Below are 21,836 nucleotides of genomic sequence, written 5' to 3' on the forward strand. Positions count from 1 at the left end.
GAATGTTGTGTGGAAGGACATCATTTGTTGCTTTGAAATTCCCAAGATCCTCAAATTTGACCACAGTACGCAATTTGATTATGGTGCTTTTCATTCCATTTGCAATAGATAGGGGACCTGTCTTCGCACGACGTCGGTTGCTTATCCATAGGAAACTAGCCAAGCCGATGCAACCAACAAGATCATTCTCCATGCCCTTAAAACTCAACAAGAAAAAGCAAAAGGTGCTTGGGTTAAAGAACTTCCAACTATCTTATGGGTTTACTGCACCACTAGTCGGATGTCTATTGGTGAGACCCTTTTCAATCTTTGTATGGGACTGAAACCCTTATCCCTATGAAAGTTGACATCCAATCCTTATGAGTGTTGGCCTTTGATAAGCAGAGAAACTCAGAGCAGCTGTCCAACAACCTGGATCTAAGTAACAACCTAAGGGATCAAGTTGGTATCCAATTGGCAACCTATCATTGGAGAGTAGCTAGCTATTATAATGCTCGTGTTTGGGACCAACCACTACAATCGAGCAATTTGGTGCATAGAGAATTTGTTATCACAAGTGCTCTCCATGAAGAAGGAAAGCTTTGGGCAAACTGGGAATGCCCCTATAGAAGAAATGTCGAGCCTAAACACTTGCATCCTCCAAACGCTCCAAGGGGAAATTCTTGGCAAGACTTGGAACCCGATGCACTTGAGAAGATATTTTACTTCTTTTCCCATGTAAATTGTATCACGTTATACTCACATTGTAATCTCCCCCATTAAAATGCATAGATACCCCCTATATTCCTGTGGATGTAGGCTAAATGAGCTAAACCACATAAAAGCTCTCGATGCATTCTATTATACAGTTGCAATGAGTGCATGCATCTACTAACAGTATATTTGCTCTATTTACCTGCTCTGCCCCCTAAGGAACGCTATAGAAGGCAATGTGGGACATGCTTCGTGCCATAAAAGCTCACTGACGCATACATGATTAGTCAAGTATAATGCCACAATTACCTTTATATATAGTATGCTAATTATAGGTAGCGATGGTGGAACTCAACTCTCATGCACTACGCTAAGGAGCTTGGTGGGCACAACCACACTTACCTAAGGTTAGACCTTTCTCAAGGAGACTTTATAAGTTTCAGTGTCCTTTCTCTCGGTTCTGCCAGTACGCACTAGATAAAAAATTCCTAGACTCTTGGAATGTAGACAATAGACAGGGGAATAGTGGCCATGACTGTAAAACCTTGATGGAATCTGTGAGTCTAAGGTGACCTGGGAAGTTAGAGCATAGCCCATCCCTTTAGTCATGGTCGAGGAAGTAATACACCCCGTTGCCCCAAGCTTTGAACGCTTAATGAAGTGCTTTATCTTACAACACATTTAACGAATACATATAATTTGACACTATTATGGAAGCATCTAAATAAGGGGTGTGAGTGCAATAGTGATTGGGTATACCATGAAGAATGTGAAGGCTATGTGTGAGTTAAGACAAGATTCATCAACCCCTAATTTGGGGAGATGTCTCATGGGCCTTTTGTTAAAATATAGCTTGTAAGTCAATGGGTATTGATGTGCTAATATTTCTTACATATTTTCTATACCATTCTTACTTAATTTTATGCTTAATTCTCATGTTTTTATATGTTTTTTATATTAAGTTTAGGTACTTTATCATTTTGACAAGATTTGAAGGAAAAGTGAGAAAGAAGAGTAAAAATTATAAATTTTCGCTGCTCAAGGGTCTAATTGAAAATAAAAGTTGTACCAATTTGAATGTTTAAAAATTCTGAAAAACATATATGTGAGAGATCTATATGTCTACTTTTCAATGCTTCAAACGGTGAGCAAATTCGAATGTTTTATAGAAAGTTATGGCTATTAGAGTGATAGAAGTTCGAAGCTGCCTAAAAATTTGCAATACCTATGAATTTATCTTCCATTTTCTCCAAGTTGGGATGAATTGTAGATGAATTAAGGGGCCTTTCCAAGGGTTATTAGAGCTATATATTTCATGAAGATTTAGGCCTAATTGGACCTAAGCCCAAATGTCTAATCAAATTAAGCTCATATCTTACAAAAATTCCTAAATTATAATTCTTGATATTTTGAGGGATTATTTCGTATTGAATATGGGACCTAAACTTTTGAATGGATATGGTTGGTATGAAACATGGAGGATGAAATTAAGGAGTAAAACATGTTGAGGAATTTATGGAGATAGGGTATGGTTTGACCCATGTTCTAAGAAGAAAATTAAGAAAAAAAAGAAATTGATGAGTATAAATTGATAAGGAAGGCTGAAAAAATAGGAGAGTTGGAGGTGAGAGAGATTGAAGGATTGGAGAATTGGAGCATTCTTGGTGAAAGATTTCTCGTATTTTCTTCAAGAATTGGTGACAACATTTTTGGAGAAGGAAATCCTACACATCAAAAGAGTTTTATCTCTTCTTCCATTTCCTTTAAATTCTATATTTATGTTCATTTGTTTTGTTATGGATTCTATCATTTGTAATATGAACTAAACTCTATAACTAGGGTGTTTTGATGTAGTCTAGTTATGATAATTTGATTTTCATGGATTTATTTTCTTTATTCATGCAAGTGTTTATTATTATGCTTAATGTTATCAAATACTTGGCCAATATTTGATTTATCTATGTTGATATAGATTTAGGCTGGAAGGAAAAATCTATAATTTGATCTAGATAATAAACACCATAAGAATAAAATTGGAACAAAAGTAAAAATTTGACTTATGTGATTAATTATCATTCCATGAATAATTAAATTTTGATTATCAACAATTTAAATTAAATTGGATAATTAGGTGAAATCGAAATACCCTAGTGCTCTCTAAATCTTGAAACTCTCCATTTTTACTTTATGTGTTATTATTTTATTTTCTTAAATTAATTCCCTTAATCAAATATTTAAATAACATTTGAGTTAATATAATTTTGGTAATTATCACCCGATTCTTGTTGGAACGATATTTTGCTCACTACTTTATTACTTGTGCAATCCGTACACTTGTAGAAAATCGCTATTAGATATAGTAGGATAGGGATCCCATGGAAGCTACACTTTATGAGAATCAAATAAATATTTTAATCAAGCATTGAATAGGGATTAACACACAATCCGTGTCCCCTCTTGATTGAGACACTTTAAACTGGAGAAGGGATTGAATTGCATGATAAGATCATCACTGAAAGACTCCATTCATGGTCTATGGCTTTATTCAATAAAGTCATGGCCAATATATATAGAATCCTAATGGGTCACACACAATAAGGGTTTTTAATTACAAGGTAATGGCGGGCTCGATTAGGATTCGAGAATCCTAATGAGGAGCTAAAGTTTTTAAATATTAATAGTTAATATTTTAGAAATTATAATAAATTAGTATTTTAATTAAGTTTGTCATAATTCACCTGAAAACCTAGTTGGACTTGGCTACCCATATTAAGGGCTTTGGTCTTGGTGGATTGTTACTGTAGTAGCCCGAAAACTATGACAATAGAAATTTGTAGAAAGAGAAAGCTATAATCGAGGCAGAGTGAGGTCAACCACTAGCAGGAGCCTGTTGATGGAGATAGGCATTGGGTAGCTTCGGCCCTCGATGCACTGACAGGGGTCGTAGGCGGACCTCTAAGGTCATGTAATACCCAGGAATGATTTGAGGTCATAAATAATATTTGATGAATGGTACAAGTGGAATTATCAAAAGAATAAGGCTTTAGGACACACTATTGCAGTCTTAAAAGACCGAAGTGGCTCGAGAGAGTACCCCGGACCTTAGATAGCCAAGGAAAATGGTATAATATCGACAAGTGATTCGAATTATGATTTTTAGTGATGAAATAAATTGGATCAGGAACAGTTTTCGGTACAACTGTTGATCGGGCTGAGAAAACCGAATCGACGTAGGAGACATCCTAAAAGTCAACAGAGCATGTTAGAAACTAATATTTTATGTATAGAACAACCCTTAAGAGATTTCGGGTTAAATTGAATGGATTTAAGGTCAAATCAATCAGTCGGGCCTAAGTGCAGTTTTCTAAATTTACCCGAGGGAGGTCAAAACGATAATTTTTCGGAAGTTTCAAGAATGAAATGAATAGTACAAGACTTGTGGTCCTTAGTGGTATATTTGGAAAGATCAGGGGTGTATTGGTAGGGGCTAAAATGTCAAATGAAGAAATCAGGGGGTGAAAATGCAATTTAGCAAAATTTTGCAATGTGAACGCGAGGGAGAAAACGGCCGCTGCACTGCCACCCCACGTGGAGGCCGAATCCAATGATGGGATGGCTGGGGAGGAGCTGGGGGAGGTCGTATACGGCGGTGGGTTGCTTGTAGGCCAAGTTGTGGCCGGTGATTGGCCGGATTTCGAGTATAAAAGGAGGCTGCGAGTTTTGATTTTTGGGCTTCAAATCGATCGAGTTTTTGAATGGTTTCAGGAGAGTGAATAAGGGGCTTTTGGTCGCGAGGCATCAAGGAAGATTTTGGGAGGCTTTAGAAGCATTTTCGTCAAGTGTAGAGGCCGATTGAAGCTCGGCCGAGGGTTGGTGGCGGACCACCGCGAGCTGCCTGCAACTGCCATTTTCAGGCTTTTTCTGGCGAGTTTTCTGCCTGATTTTGGTGCCATTGGGATCGATTCTTCATGAGCTTCAAGGGGGTACCGATTTTGCAGCCATCGGAGCAACCGCCGGTGACCGGTCTTGAGGAAGAAGACGACGGGCGTGGCTGCACGCGCCAACTTCCACGCGCAGACACGCGCCAGGCTCGTGAGGGTGCGTGTGATAGGGGCATTTTGGTATTCTTCTTCCAGTATTTTTAATTAATTATTTTAGGATTTATTGTGTTGAAATATTTCAGAAAATAGTTGAATAAATAATTATTTTGGAATTATCAAGGAGAAAATTGGGAGAAAATAGAGAAAATTATGAAAAAATTAAGGAAAATGGATTTTAATGCTTCCTTAATTAAATATGGTGTTTAGGAAGTATTGTGGCTCGAAGTTGAGTATATGTTCAAGCATTTGGAATTTGGCACGCAAACCGAGGCGTTACACGAGGATTGAGGCGATCTGAATACATTCTAGGTGAGTGGTTTGATTCCAACTTTTTCTTGTCTTGGAAGTGTTTTTAGGTGCTTGTGGTGGGTTCTAGTGAGCGGTTATACCCTCCTAGACATAAATTGTTTTACAAGGCTTTTGCTTATGATCATTGTGTCAATATTTGCTACATTGCATTAACTATTTTATTTTAAAATGTTAGTGCATGGCGTGTAAATTTTCATATCATTTGGGGTCAAGTTTAATTGCATCGTTGGGTCCTTATGGGGCGGGATGGGGTCTACTTGAGATTGGGACAATGTTAATCCAGGTGAACGGGTGTCACACTGGGGCACTCGAGGGAATAATGTTAAACCAGGTGAACGGGTGTCACGACGGTGCACTCGAGGGATTAACGTTGGACCAGGTGAACGTGTGCCAAAGTGGGGCATTCGAGGGATTAAGTATGTCAAGGTGATATCTCGAGTTAGACGTGTCTTGCATATTTACGTTTGTCTGAGTATGCCATGCTCGTGTGTCTCTCATGCATTGTATGAACTGTTTTATGCCGTCACTTAGATGTTTATCATCTAACTTGGGCTATACCCCTGGAACGTTTAATGTTCCAGCCAGGAACTGCTGCGAGGGCAAGGATGTGGCCGGTTGAGGGCCAATGGTGCTTAGTTTGTTAAGTCGCTGTAACGTTTGAAGGATTTAATATGCATTTCAAGTTGTAAATGAACAGTTGTATATAGCAATTTTATCATTTGATCTATATTACGTATTTTGCTATGGAAATAAAATGTAAGAACTATGGTGTTTTGGTATTAGTGTATCCGCTGCGTTGTATTAAGACTCGTTTAGTTTAAGATTATTGATCTTGATAGTTAAACGGGCAAGACTGGGGTTCGCGGGGTTTTGTTTCCACATGTGAAGATTGTTCTTGAAATACCGCGCGTGTTGAATTTAAAGAAAAAAAAAGAAAATCCCGGGAATACCCTTATAGTGACATGCCTGGCGAGACGGGGTGTTACGGTCACATTCGGTATCGCTCGGGACTGACCTCCTGAGTACTTGAGGCATATCTGCGCTCGCAAGAATGAGTTAGAAGGCATGTGGGGATTCCTCCCTCGCGTATGCCCTACGATGCTTAAGTCAGTATCAGTAAAAGAGAAGAGTAATAGACAACACTATCATTGAACATAAAATAGTCGTACCTTACCTGGTCAGAGAGGGTTGACCACGGTACTGCTACACGGAACAAGGGATGGACCTGAGCATTAGTACCATTTGGACAAGCTTAAGAGGAATCCCCCCTGGAGGACCGAACAACCTAGGGGGTCTTCTAGGAAAAGGCAGGCCTCACAGCGAGCTGCCGAAGCAGGGTCTTGGCCCTTAAGGGACCTGCCCAGGGACAGCTCCGGGCTAGGCAAAGATGTCTTTTGGTGTTGTCCATTTAGCTCTGTACATATCTATACACAGGCTAGGTAAGATGCTCTCCTCTAGCAAGTTTAATTGAAAACTATGGGAGACAAAACAATACATGGGGGCCCCACTGGGCACTTGTAGACTATAGGTGCCTTGGATTACTTTAATAACAAAACCAACTCATAAGTCATCTCTTCGGTCATCACACGAGTATGTATCTCATACATACATATATATATATATATATACATATATGCTACATGTTGGTTATAGGGAAAGAGAAACAGAGAGAGAGAGAGAGAGAGAGAGAGAGTTGGAAGGGCTCTTGGGAAGGCTTCTTCCCGAGAGGCCTCGTCTCAAGGCCTTTCCGAGAGACAACCAAGCATTGCTGAGAGGAGATCGACTCTTGCTGAGAGAGTAGCCCTCTAGTCTTTGCTTTGGCTGCTAAGTCAGAGGGAAGACTAATGCCACTCTCGCGTCCACTTGCCCTAATGGAAAAAACTGTTTTCCAAGGATTCATGGCCTCGCATCGTCACTAAAACAAGATCACTTAGTGAGGAAAGGCTCAACAACCATGTAGAGACACAACCCATTATGCTGGGCGGGTGGCGAGAGATATGAAGGCACAACTTGAGACACCTAAAATGAGGAATGATCCTCTCAAGGAAAGGGTACTGATGCATCTCTAAGGTACAAAAAGAGGGGATTTGAGGAAACCCAGGCCTTATTAGCAATGCAGCGCTAAGAAAATAGCCCAATAGCTCACAAGTTGGAAATAGGATTTTGGTTGTGGCCCAGAATATAAACAGAGATAGATTAGATTTTGGGTGCTCAGGGGCACCGGGTTCTTTAGAGAATGATTTTCAGCTGCATAGAAGATTACGCCGGTGGTCTTGCCATATCCAGACTTAGGCTCGAGCTAAAATGAATTTCTCTGGGATCGAAGTGCCTCAGTAGGTCTTATCTTGAGATGATGCATTTGCCCATGATGACTCTCAGTAATGCCTTCGATCATCACTCATTCAAACTTGATTTTCTAGACACCTACGAGTGTCTTAAATCGAAGATGAGAAACGATGTTGCCAACCTAAAATCATTGTACTAAAAGTGTTTCTCTCTCCTGCCCTCATCAGTGGCTCTACCCTATCCCAGGGATCCCCTTGGTATTCTGTCATAACAATTGGTGAAATATGGCTATCCATCTTCAGCAATTCTCCTTGATTTAAACCAGCTCCTTGGGCAGTTGGTGCCAATGCCTTCTCCACAATGGTCATCTATGTCATAACAACATTCCATTTTATCTTACATTGAAGACCAACAACTACTATCTCTTCTTCTCTTACCTGAAGATGTCCCCGAATACGTATCCACATTAGATCCATTCTCTATTCCATCTCTCTTCAGAAAGCTATTATCTTCTAGTCTTCTGACATCACTATACGAGCTCCCGAAGCTCTTAGCATTTATTCTCGGGACATGACTGTATTCCTCAAAAAGAGTTTTTGGTTCGTGTCTCAAACCTGTCTTCCATTTCCATGGCTGCAACTTGCAATCTTTGTTGAGATTTCAACTTCTCTTCATTGACTTGCTCTAAGCGATTTAGGATTTCCACATTACTAGCCTCGTAGGATAATAGTTCTTCCTTTTTATGGCATGGTACGACCTTGATCTGAGTAGCTTCTTTTCTGGGAGATCCAACGTGCTTGGATGAAGCTTCTAGAGTAGCGACAATGTAACGCCCCACTTTTCCTAAGCGTGCATTAACTCAAGATTTCGGTAATATTTTTTTTTCCAACATCATGCACACAACATAAGTCTCTCGATATACATACCCTCAACATAATCATTTCCCGACAATCCCGATTATACCTTCTCAGCATATGAAATTTAATAATTAATAGACTAAGATAGGTAATATGTATCACATCAGCGAAAGCAAGATCGAAACCTCAATGATATGTAACCGACAAATTCCTTTTACAATCAAATAACCAAATCGATGTTTTGCATGAAAATATCAAAATATTACATAACCTCTAAACATCGTAATCATAGACATAGCGGCTACATCTCGACAAACATAGCGGCTACATCTCGACAACATCTTTTCCCTTGGCGTCGCTGCTTTCACCTGAAACGTTTGAATATTCCAGGGACATAATCCAAATTAGATGTTGAATCATCTAAGTTAGAGTTCAAAAATATTTTCATGAATATATGCAAAATCATGAATAAAACCCACAAATCCTGGCATGCCCTAACCCAAGAGAATCCCAGACAACACTTAGCCCTAACGGAGGAAAATGCAATCTCTCTAAAGGCAACACAACCTCATCGCCATATTGATATAACACAATCCTGCTTAAGAGGTACAACCTCAACGCATGAATTTGGGTATCACCCCTATATCAGGTTAGGCATTACGATCCTACTCAAAAGTATTCTGGATCTGAACACAACCTTGGCCACAAGATGTTCAACACTAACCCCGGAATCAACGTCCACCTAGGTAAAAATGCTATTTCTCAAAGGCACATGGGGTGGTGTCCACTCTCAGCCCCTGCCACTTGAGCCAACAACCGGGGTGGTGTCCACTCTTAGCCCCTCCACTTGAGTACCGTAGGGTGAAGTCCATCTCAGCTCCGTTCCAAGTGGGTCACATAACATTAATACTTGGCACGCATCTCGAGTGTTAACACTCAAGTGCCACACACAGGTTGACAACCCATATCCCACATGGACAACACATAAACATGCCAGTGCCCCAACACAAAACATGCATCATGTAAACTCAACATTTCAAAGCATGAATTTATAATGCAGGAAATTTAATGTACATGCATAAAATAATTTGGGATAAACCTCCCACATGAAAACAACCTTCCACATGTTAAATTATTCACATGTAGCAAAGTCATTTCCTTGAAATCATAACACGATTAAGTAGAACAAATATTAGGTTTTTAGGGTAAGAACGCTCACAGTAAACCATTCACATGCAACAAAACCAGTTTTTCTGATAGAATCACTCACCTCGAATGTATCTTAGAACGCCTCGAATAACGTGTCAAGCTTCGATTTTCGTGCCTAACCTTAAGTAGTTGCACTAATGTTCAACCTCGAGCCTAAAAAATCCCTAGACATCATATTCATTCTAAATAATATCAATATCTATTTTTCCCAATTTTTCATAATTTTCTTCCTATTTTTTCCTTGAAAATTTCAAGATAAATACCTACTCAAGGTTTCTTCCAAATTTTTCTTCACAATAATTCATAAAACAATATTCCCAATTTCTTGAAATTTTCTGAAATTCTTTCCAGATTTTCTCCTATTTTCCATAAACCTTATTTTACTCAAAAATTACAAAATAAATAATTCCTCTAATATTTTCCAGAATTTTCCTCCACCATAAATCACAATCTATTTTTCTCAAAATAATAAGAAAAATTCAAAAATTACCTGTGTAACGCCTCGCTTTCCGAGCGTTAAATAACTTGGGAATTTTGAGAATTTGTTTTTTCAATATAAACCATTTCCTGATAATCCCGTTTTACCTTCCCAGCATACTAAACAAGAATCAATAAGATAAGACAGGTAATCATCATAAATGCGGAAGCTTAAAATCGAAACCTGATATGGTACATAATCAATTCACTTTATAACAATATAAGAATTTATACCATCATATCATTAAATACTTAAATACATGGAGACTTAACATCAAGAGATAATAATTAAGCACCTTAGATACATTTTGACGATTCCTCAGAAATACATTAAACCGTAACGATTGTACATGATCATTAATATAGTACAATCTTCTAACCATGACTAAGAACATGTCCTGAAATTCTCACGAATGAGCATATGCTTGAACAACTCGTCGAACCCATCGGCCACGTCATCAATCATTCCCTTGCCATAGCTGCAAATCCAAACTGGAACGTTTGAATGTTCTAGGGGCATAACCTATTAGAAGATGAAACTTCTAGTGAGGGTCTAAAACATATATATGGATGCATGATGCAATAACGTGAACAAACCTTCGCCCTAGTACTGTAACTTCTCTGGCCCACAAGCTCGGCACGGAATCCTAGGCAGAATCTTGGCACCTCCGGCAAGATAATCCTAACCTTATTCCATCAATTGCCCTTGGGGAATTACGGCTACACTCTTAGGGTTATATCTCATTCCTATACACAAATATCAATATGACAAAAATATCGTGCCATGCAAATATCACGACTTTCCATGTAATATGACAAAATGAATCATATCTTTCATAAATATCATGCATATATAAGCAATCATATCTTTCATAAATATCATTATAATAAACAATCATATCATATAGGATAGGACAACTCACCTTTTCATGAGATTCGGAATACCTTAAAAGACGCGCATCGCGTTGATATGCGTGTCCGCCCTCGATTTTTGTGCCAACTCTCGAAAGTTGCACCAATCACTTTTCCTCAAGCACATAAATCATAAAAAACATATTTAATTACTAAATATCTCAATATTCCATTTTCTCCTATTTTCCTTTATTTTCTCTCATTTTTCCTTCTAAAAATTCTAATAAATACCTTGAGACTATTTTCTCAAATCTCTTTCCACAACAATTCATAATAACCTATGAACATCAAGAGAAAATTATTGAACTTACCCAGATGCTGCATTTTCACGCAAAATTAGGCTGATCAGTGCAAAAATTGAGACATTGGGAAGACACAAATCCAAATCTTTTTGCATAAACCCCCATAAAATATTTTTCTCTTTTTTTCTACAATTTTTTTTTTCAGATTTTTCCAAGGCTCCACGCTCCAGCACGCGCTAGGGCGACTGGCAGTGTGTGTGGCCCATGCGCCGGTCGTCTTCTCCGGCGACGGCTTGCCGACGTTTTTGGTTTCTTCCACCCATCAAAAGCCCTTATGCAGTTAATCCTTTTGGCCCATCTTGAAGCTCCAAAGGATGGATGGAAGGCCTTCAACCGGAGGCTTAAAGCCTCAGCCAAAGCTTCCGCCTCCCATTTCCGACCAAGTTCGAAACACCCTCAAACCTCAACCAAAACTCACCAAAATCTCCAGATTTCTTCTTCAACCCATGGGCAACAAAAGCCCCATGGTTTTGACTCTCAATTTATTTGGAAAGGCGGTCAATTTGAACCTCTAATTCTTCCATTTTCGGCCATCGCAAAACCCCTATTTATAGGCATATTCGATGCTTTAAATGCCCGAGATCGGCCAAACCATGAGCCTTAGAGCATAAACCTACCTTAGATCAACCTCGAGGTAGTGTCACATGACCAAAAAAGTGATTTGCAGGTGAGCGACCAACCGACCAAACTTTTGATAGTTTTTTTTCCACTTTCCGGCCACCCCGGTAGCTTTTGTCGGATCTGCCTTTGCAAAAAGGCTTCCACCGACCATGCCACATGCAACCCCATGGTCCATTTCGGCGGTGGCCGACCGGAAAGATGCTAGTTGGTTTCCCATTGCAAGCTTTTTTTTCACTTTTTTGCATTTTAGCCCCTCCAATTTTGGTTATTCTCACTTTGTCCCATTTCACTTAACCCCTGAGCTTTCCGTAATTGCTTTTAAGACCCTTAAGTCCTAAAACATCTATTTGACCCCGAAGATTCCAAAAAAAATCATTTCGGCCTCCCTCTAACAATTTCAAAAAATTACACTTAGGCCTGAATCTTCATTTTGGGCCTAAACCCTTTCGTTTCGTCTTGAAACCACTGAAGGTTTGTTTGTCATGAAAAATCGAAGCCCCCTCAAGCTTCCGTTGACTTCCTGGAGGTCACCTACAACAATTCGATTTTACAGCCTAAATGACAGTTGCATTTTAGCTGTATCAAAAATCATTCCTGATTCAGTTTCTTTCGATATCATAAATCCTATCTCGGGATACTGGTTAATGCCACATCATTTTCTTTTGGGATCTCAGCTCCAGGGTACTCCCTATAGTCGATTCAATCATCCATATGGTAATAAATTACCCTTATAACCTCAATTTATCTGAAAATTCTCTTTTTGTTGCAAAATAAATTACTCTTGAGTCCTTTATAACTTTTCAGGTATTACAACCTGACCCTTCACGTGCCCTCACGCGCTGGCGCATGGGCTGCGCGTGTGACGCACACGCGTCTTCTTCTCCGGCGAGCTCCTTGTCAGCTGAAGACCGGAATCCTTCCCCGATCACACCACCAGGTAGCCCACTCCAAGTCGATCAAGAAGGTACATTTCTTGGCTCGAAACAACCACCGAAAGCACCTCGATTTTTCCAAAACTAGGCCAGATTCGGCATCGCCTGGGACTTTCTAGTGACCCTCGAACACCTTTCAAACACACTCCAAAATGCTTCAAAATCTTCAGAAATGCTCCTCCACTCTTGGGAAACAAAAGCTCCTTAATCTCACCCTCAAAAACTTCCCAAAACTCGAGGAAATCGAAACTCTAAACTTGCGAAAACCCTCGGCCAAAGCTTGGCTATTTATAGCCAAATTTGACCCCCTAGTTGCCAATCACCAGCCATAGCTTCTCCCACACGCCTCCTAGACCATCTTTCTCCATGACCTGACGAGATTTGGCTGCCATTTCTTCAAATTTTCAGGCCAAGCTTGCGGCCAGATCGACCATGCCTATGCAGGTTTTCAAAAATTACACTTTGTCCCCCCTTGAAACTTTCTTTTTCATTTTGGCCCTTATCCTCAAGCCGCTACATTATCCAACTGTTCCACTAAGCCCCATAAGATCTAAACCCTTCATTCCACCCCCGAAGACTCAGAAAAACCATCGTTCCGACCTCTCTCAGCCAAAATTAATAAATTACACTTAGGCCTGATTATACATAGGACCATATGCTGACCGAAAATCCTTATCTTTATTCTCGAAACCTCTTAAGGGTTGTTTCTTATATTTAATATAGCCCTACTTAGGGTCCCATTGACTTCTTGGGAATCCCTTACCATCATTCAGTTTCTCATCCTGAATCCTAGCTGTACCGCAAACTGTTTCAGATCCAATTTCTTTCTATCCCATAAATATTATCTCTAGACACTCGTTACTGATGTACCATTTTCTTTAGGCATCTAAGCCCCGGGGTACTCCCTGCAGTTGATTTGGCGATTTATTTTTATTATCAAGTCATTTTTTGATTTTTTAAACTTATCTAAATTACATGGCAACTTCACGAAAATATGGGGTATTACAGATAGTCCTTGCACGATGATAAGAAGCGTATTCCCCATGTTGTTTGTGACAATGGTGTCTGTCAATAAGCTGCTATAGGGAGTTATCTTATCAGGTGGACAGTTTAGCCTCTGCGAGTGATGCTTCAGTGCTGACAAATTCAATTAAGAAATGCCCCAATTTCTCCCAAAAATTCCAATTTTTTTAAAAAATTTGGCCGGCGGGGCCCGTTGGCCCGCCCGGGGCCGCGCTAGGCGCTGGCCGCGCGGCCTGGCCGCTCCCGCGCGCGCCTACCCGCGCGCGCCCGCGCGCTGGCACGGCCGCCCGCGCGCTGGCACGGCCGCCCGCGCGCTGGCACGGCCGCCCGCGCGCGGCTGCGCGCCTGCCCGCGAGCGCGGGCTGCAGGCTGCTGCCTCCAGCAGCCTGTAGCTGCCCCCCTTTCACTCCCTTTTTCTTTTTTTTTTTTTTTTCTTTGGGCTATAAAACCCCAAATTTTCTTCCAGAATTTATATCAATAAATAAACTTCACTTATCATCAATATTAGCCTATTTTTCTCCAAAATTTAGGCTTAAACCACACTCTTAATGCTTCCAAACCTTCCAAATAACATTTCACCAAGACTTAGGCTTCCTCATGCCATAAGCTATAATCCAATAACCCACCTTCTAAATGAAACATACATTCCAAGATATAACAAACACACATGTTCTTGGGCTTTAACAAGCCATCATCAAACAAAAGAAATTACATCCCATAATTTTTAGGCTTAAAAGAAAAGCCATTACCAACCAAATACAATAATTAAATCAACACAACAACAATGCTTCCATAAGCCATAGCAAGCTCTTGGGTCTTCATTCCCATGCTTTCCCATACCATTCTACCTTGTATTGATTTTTCCATGCTTTCACAACCTATATGTGAGGATAAAAACCTCATGAGCTATTAAGCTCAATAAGGGTGCAATGCCAAATAAATATGAACATAACAAGTTATATGATGCCAAATGCATGCAAGTGTGGCTAGGTTTCTTTGCCCTCACAACCCTCCAAGGTTAGAGGCATCAACCCACCATTTCATCAATGTTCTCAAACTAACCTATGGCCATAAGTCTCATGAACATAAAAGAACATGCCAAATGCAACATATACATTTATGAAACATATTTAAAACTCATTGCAAGGCCACCCTCCCATGGGGCCAACCCTTACCTCTTCTTGAATATTAAATCTCCATTTCAAGAGAGCTTCCATCTTCAATTTCTTCCATCTAAGATGGCATTCCAAAAGAATTTTATTTTGCATACAAGCATACTAAAATGGAGAAAAGAAAGAATAAGGCTTACCTTAACTTCTTCTTCTTTTCTTCTCCATTTCCTTCCTCCATGAGAGACTTTCTTCTATCTCTCTTCTTTCTTCCTTCTTCATTTCTACAAATGGCCAAAAGGGAGACAAGTCTCCTACACTTCCCCTTTTATACTAGCATTTTTCAAATTCAAGAATGCATCCTAGCCATTCTTTTGGTGAGAACAAATCCTCACCCTCCAAACTAACACAATCCATGGCCTTAAGTCTTGCTTGAAATCCACCATTGGATCACCTTTGCCTTTACAAGACTTCATCTCCACCATTAAAAGAAAGCACACTTTTATTTGGATGGCAATCCATGCCATTTCTTCTCTTTAAATCCCCACTATAGGATTTATTCTCTAATTCAAGAATACATCTCATCCATTGAATTTATATTTATTTCCCATTTAAATAAATCTCCCCATTTTCACTCATAAATGAGTGACTAATTTCCATTTCTTTCCCATTTAAATTAATGGGACTAATTTCACATCCATCACACTTGAGAGACATAAATAATTTCTTTCCCATTTAAATTAATGGGACTAATTTCCAACATCACATTTGAGAGACATAAATACTTTCTTATGTATTTAAATAACTCTCATATTTTCCAAGGCATTAATGGTGACCATTTACCATTTTCTTTTGGATTTTCTTTAATCTATATAATCATGCCTCTTATTAAATGCTTACAAGACCAATTATCATAACTTTTGCATTTATTTAATTCACCCAATTATACTTGAACCACAAAATGCCAAGTGTCACAACAAGACACTAACCTTGGCTTCCAAGTTTAATCTCATCTCTCCAAGTGGCATTACCACATTAATTCACAACTTAGGGAAAATATAATTATTCTCCTCAAATAATTTAATATCCACCATTTTCCCTATTTCAAAATTAAATTTCCTTTATGGAATTAAATTCCAAAATTCTCAATTACTCTTTGTGAATTTATTAATCCCATATATCTCCACATAAATACCAAATTGGGATTTTTATTCACTTACACACCTAATTCTTCATAGGAATTATTTTTAATTTATCAAAATACCCTTTATTGGATTTCTCTATCCAAATTACCAAAATACCCTTCTCATGGGCATTCTCAATCTCAAGGATCCATCACCTTCTCAAGGGTATTTTTGGAGTTTACTTACTTCCTTTTTTTATTCTCTTAACACCGGTTACACCGGGTGTTACAGATCAAAGGTAAGTTCTTACCCTATCCCTTTTAGATTCCAAGTTCCCATTTAGGACTCTTGTTGGTATGAATCTCGGTGTTTTCCTTCCATTGAAATCCTCGGAACATCCATCTTTGGGTAAAAATCAGAAAACCCTTCCTTTTGGAAGTGGGTTTGTTTTTTTGTAAATCTAGTTGTTTGCACCTCTTGTCATTTTCCAAAATTTTTGGGTTAACCATGTGTATCATCTAAATGGGGACTTGTTTCACCCCATATTTGTAAAAGGAATGACGTGTTTATTGATAGGATGTAGTGGCGTGCAAGAGTTGGTGTATCTTACATGTATTTTTGGTGTTCGTGTGTTAAATGTCGTGTTTGGGGGTTCATTTGTCGATTAAATTGGTTGAGCTAGTTGACAGAAGGCTTTTGGGTATTCTGTTAGTCGACAGATTGGGTGAAAAAGCTATTGTTAGTTGACAGTTGTTTCTCATCTATTGATTATCTTAGGCTCTTGACAGCTTGCGCATGCTTCGCTGTTTTAGGCATAACTTTTTGTAAAAAGATCAAATTTTTAAACTGTTTATTGTATTGTAAACTAGAGTTGATAGGTTAGTTTTGGTATAGATTTCAGATCATTTGGACAAGATTTGAGTGGTCTAACCTTGTTTCCAAAATATGTCTAGTTGTTTTTAACCAACGCTTGGGCGTTTGTTGATGTTCTTATGCATGGGGAACTTTAGGGTGAATTGAGCATATCAAAGCATGTTAGAAAGGGATTATATCATGGAAATATCCTTGACTAAGATGGAGGTAATAACATTTTGAGAATGCATTATTCCATATGGTCAGTAGAGTGGATGCATAATACATGGTGGCATATATGTGTGCACTATGAATTATTTTGTATGGTATTGAAAGTGCATGTGAACAAAGGATATCCTAGTAATGCTGATAGGTTTGTGCCTAGCTATTGGGGCTTAGGCCCATAATGTCGCCCGGTGTTAAACCAGCGTGTGGGTGGATGATGATCCACAAGAATATGGAATGTCGTCTGGTATGAACCAGAGCGTGGGTGGATGAAGATCCACATCATTTATGCCTCTTGCATGGGCTTACATATACATTAACGTGGAACATGGCATTGGGCATGATGACTAATAATTAGCCATGGTGGAAACTTCTCAACCTAATCTTGTTTATCTTGTTCCCATTGTTAATCCCTCGTGGTAAAGGAGTCTCTTATGCTTGCAGTTGAGATATCATGTTTTGCTTATCTTGCTTCATTCATTATGCTTTTATTTGCTATATGAACTTGCTAAGCCTTGTGGCTCATATTGCTTCTTTGTGTCATTCTAGGTAAAGATAAGGGAAAGACAAAGAAGGGTAGTGAGTCTAGCCACATTTGAGTTGGGATAAAGTGGTGTATAGAGTCATCCCCAAACTTAAAGATCCTTGGGGGTTATTTTGAGATCAAGTACTGATAGTTATTTTGATGTAACCTGTCTTGCTTATTTTGTAGCTTGTAGTGTATGGGTGAATAAGCCTAAGATGGAGAAAATGTATGTAATGATGTTTGTGTATATATAAGTTGTCGAGGTTTAATTTACACAATTTTGTTTCTGTATCTCTCTTGTGACGACTTTCTCACGGATCATCTATGCTAGCGGATGCTCCGGGAGGTGGGTCGTTATAACGATTCACTTTCCTGAACTCCAACAACACTGTAGAATATGAGGCCCTCATCATGGGTATGAATCTTGCTAAAATGTTGGAATTGTGAAAACTTATAGCCCACAACGATTCTCAGCTAGTGGTCCAAGAGTTTCAAGGGTCTTATAAAGTGAGAGAACCTAGTTTAATGAAGTACCTCCAAAGCGTATGCAAGCTTGCCCATGATTTAACTAACTTTGAGTTGGTTCAAATCAACTGATCTTCCAACCAACATGCTAATGCCTTATCCAAATTAGTGGTGACAAAGGATACACCAAGACAACTGATCCACGTGGGGGTCTTTCAAAAGTAGGCATATAAGAGATTGGAGAGGCAGCCACAATCCATTTCATAACAATGGTAAGGGATTGAATAACGTTGATAATTGTTTACCCCCTCATGGGGGAACTCCCGAGCTCATTTTTAGAGGCTAAGTAGTTGAAGACCCGAGTGGCTTGCTTCACTATCATCGATTGGGCATTGTACAAACGATCCTATTCCATGTCATTGCTCAAATGTTTAGGGCCATAGGAGTCCTAGCAAGTGCTAGACAAGGGCCATGAAAGAGATCATAGAGAATACTTAGGCATAATATCATTGGAAGCAAAAGTCCTAAGGGTAGGTTTTTTCTAGCCAACCATTCACAAGACGCCACCCATAAAGTATGAATGTGTGATAAATGTCAGAGGCACACTCATTTACCAACATGACAGCCTGTGGCCATTCAACTCATATTCCAACTGATCCCATTCACCTAGTAGGGGTTAGACATTTTGGGCCCCTTCCCATTCATATTAGCTTAGAAAAAGTTTCTATTAGTGGTAGCCGATTATTTCAATAAATGGATTGAAGCAGAACCTCTAGCAATCATCATTGAATGAAAGGTGGAGAATAAGACCTCGAGGGACATTATATGCTGCTTCGGCATCCCCCGCATACTCAACACCAACCATGGGATGCAGCTCGATTCTAAGGCATTTCACGCTTTCTGCCATTGGTGGGGGATTCATCTCATAATGGCATCTGTTGCATGTCCTCAGGTAAATGGATAAGCTGAAGCCAGCAATAAAACTATCCTTCATGGGCTCAAAACCGAACTAGAAAAGGCTAAGGGCACCTATGTTGATGAACTTTCAAGTATCTTGTGGGCATATCGCACTACCAGTCGGGTGTCTACTGGGGAACCCCATTCAACTTGGTATATGGAACCGAGGCCCTCATACTAGTAGAAATGGACCTTCAATCCCCCATGGTGGTGGGCTTTCAAGTGCACACTAATTCGAAGAAACTGCATAAGAACTTGGATATGATTGATAAATTGAGAGACTAGGCATCCACACTATTAATAGCATATCAAAAAAGAATTTATGCCTACTATAACTCACGGGTTTGTGACAGGCAGCTATTGGAAGGGGATCTGGTCCTCAGAAAATTAGCAGTCACAATGCGCTCCAAGAAGAGGGAAAATAGAGGGTGACTTGGGAAGGACTATACCGAAAACTGCAAATGTTAGGGGAAAACATGTGTGTGTTGAAGACGCTTCAAGGAGAGACTTTGGGCAAAATGTGGAACACAATGCACTTGAAGAAATATTTTTCCTTCCACCCAATTATAAATGTTATATTTGAATGTACTTCCCCCATGAAATAAAAGCATATACACCCCTTGTGTTCCCATGGACGCAAGCAAAGATAAGTTGAACCATGTAAAAAGACCCAAGTGTAATGATTGGTGACATGTGTGCATGGGGCGTGTGTGTTAATTTTTGTTGCAGGATATCACGGGAAACGCCACTTGTAATACCCGAAGTTTAGCTAGGCATTGTTGTTCAAGAAGTAAAGTGTTTCCTTGGAAATCGAAGGATATGGTTGATACATGTGAAGTTCCTCGGTAATCGTCGAGGAACAAATGAAGGATTTTCTGAAAGATCATGAAGACTATCGCGAGGGGGCATCATCTTAAGGGATTTTGGAAAGGATAAAGGGGTTCTAGAGCTCAAGTGATATAAGTGAAAAGAAGTTTTGGGCTAAGGAGTTATTTCTAAGAGGTTTAAAATATCTTGTAACTAAGGAGTTAAAGGAACCGAATGAGGTAACTTATGGTCAGGAATGTAATCATGAGCAATGATAAGGAATCTTGAAAAACCTAATTAACATGTGGTGGCACATATCTCAATGGACACATGTCGCAAGGGGGTGAAATGTCACAAATCACTAGGGACACGTGGCGTGATCCCACGAAAGCAATTATTAGCTACCTTATCCAAGCGACACATGGCACACTCGGATTGGCCAAGGATGCCTATAAATATTAAGCCTTTAGAAGGGACAATCTCACCATTAATCAAGAGGAAAAAGGAGGTGAGTTTGAGAGGAGAAACTTTGCCAAAGAAAGAGGTAGAAAAATACTTCACCGAAAAATTTAGACTACCACCGTAAAAGGAGTCAAATAGCATTGAAATAGTAATGTAATTCTAATTTCTTTCCATGGTTTGATATAGAATTGAATAAGGGTCACGTGGGTTCAAACGGAGGTTAAATCAGAGTCCGGACAAGGGAGAACGGGCCGAAAAGCATCAAGAGGTCAAATGGAGGGGCGGCGTGTGCAGCTCACGCGCCACTTTCCTGTTGCGAGTGCAGCGTGTGGGCGCCCTTCCCCTAGCACATGTGGGGCCCCCCTGGCCCAAAATTTTGTAGATATGATCCTTCAATTTATTACTAGGACCCTATGTAAAAATATTTTAGGTTTGAGTTACGAAAGTATATTATTTTTACAGAAAAACATTCCCGAACCCTGTAAATAGTGCCTTAACGCTTCCAAACCAACAAGGTGAGTGTTTCTTTCATCCTTATGATACATACTAAACATTTTGTCTTTACATGGGTAAGGGTGATTACTTGCATAAGCATAACTTTCCTTTAAACCAAGCATTTTCTCTTTTTTTATCATGCATCACTTGGTGTGTGTGGCTAGTTGAAGTCAGGATCTCATGTTAGACTGGTAAAAAGTCATGGAGATGTGAGAACATGATTGATTAGCGGGGGTGATTGCAACACCTCAGCGTCACTACCACACAGGGAGTTTCATGTCATTTTGCATAACTCACTTACATGCATGCTTTCTTTTCTTTCTACACTCACTTAGATATAACTATCTAACTTGGGTGTCTCATACCCCTGGAACATTCAACATTCCAGGTGGGTTAGTCATGATAAGTGCCCCAGAATCAAGTCATAGGAAAGGAAAGGAAGTGGTTCTTGGATAGCTAGCTTCTTTACGTTTTAATTGTAAAAGCATTGTATTGTGGCTTTAGTGTGAATTTTAATTGTTGTAAAAAGGGAGTCTAAATGATCCCTAGATCCCCATTTTGTTTAAGGGGTTGTCAGGTTGTTTTTACATTAAAAGCATATAGTGGGAGCCTTGGTTGTCTAGCTTATGGATTTTTAAAAGCTTTCAGGTTCGATCATTTGCTTCCGTTGGCAAAAGATTCCATAAACGCCCTTTGATTATCATATGGTTGCTAGCGTCATCATGCGTCTTTGTATGTGTACCTTGGAGAAAAGAAAAGTGGGGCGTTACACCACTGATGACCCCTTAGGCTAATGCAGGATGCCTCTCAAGAAAACCAGAAACCTCTCAGATCGAAAACCTATGGGACTAGCAACCTCTAAGACCAATAACCTATAAGACTGGCAACAGCTAAGACCGATAACCTATAGCATCGACGACTTCTAAGACCGACAACCTATAATGCCAACAAGCTAATCTCATTTGTGCACCACCTGGACGAAATCCAATGCCAAGCCTTCAAGTTAATCCAAATCCCTTGTGATAATCTGGTGCTAAGCCTTTAGGCTAACCTTGATGCCTCGTAGCAACTCAATGCAAAGTTTGATGGCTAA

This window comes from Diospyros lotus, chromosome 10 (assembly GCF_014633365.1).
Source record: "Diospyros lotus cultivar Yz01 chromosome 10, ASM1463336v1, whole genome shotgun sequence".
NCBI classification, from domain to species: domain Eukaryota; kingdom Viridiplantae; phylum Streptophyta; class Magnoliopsida; order Ericales; family Ebenaceae; genus Diospyros; species Diospyros lotus.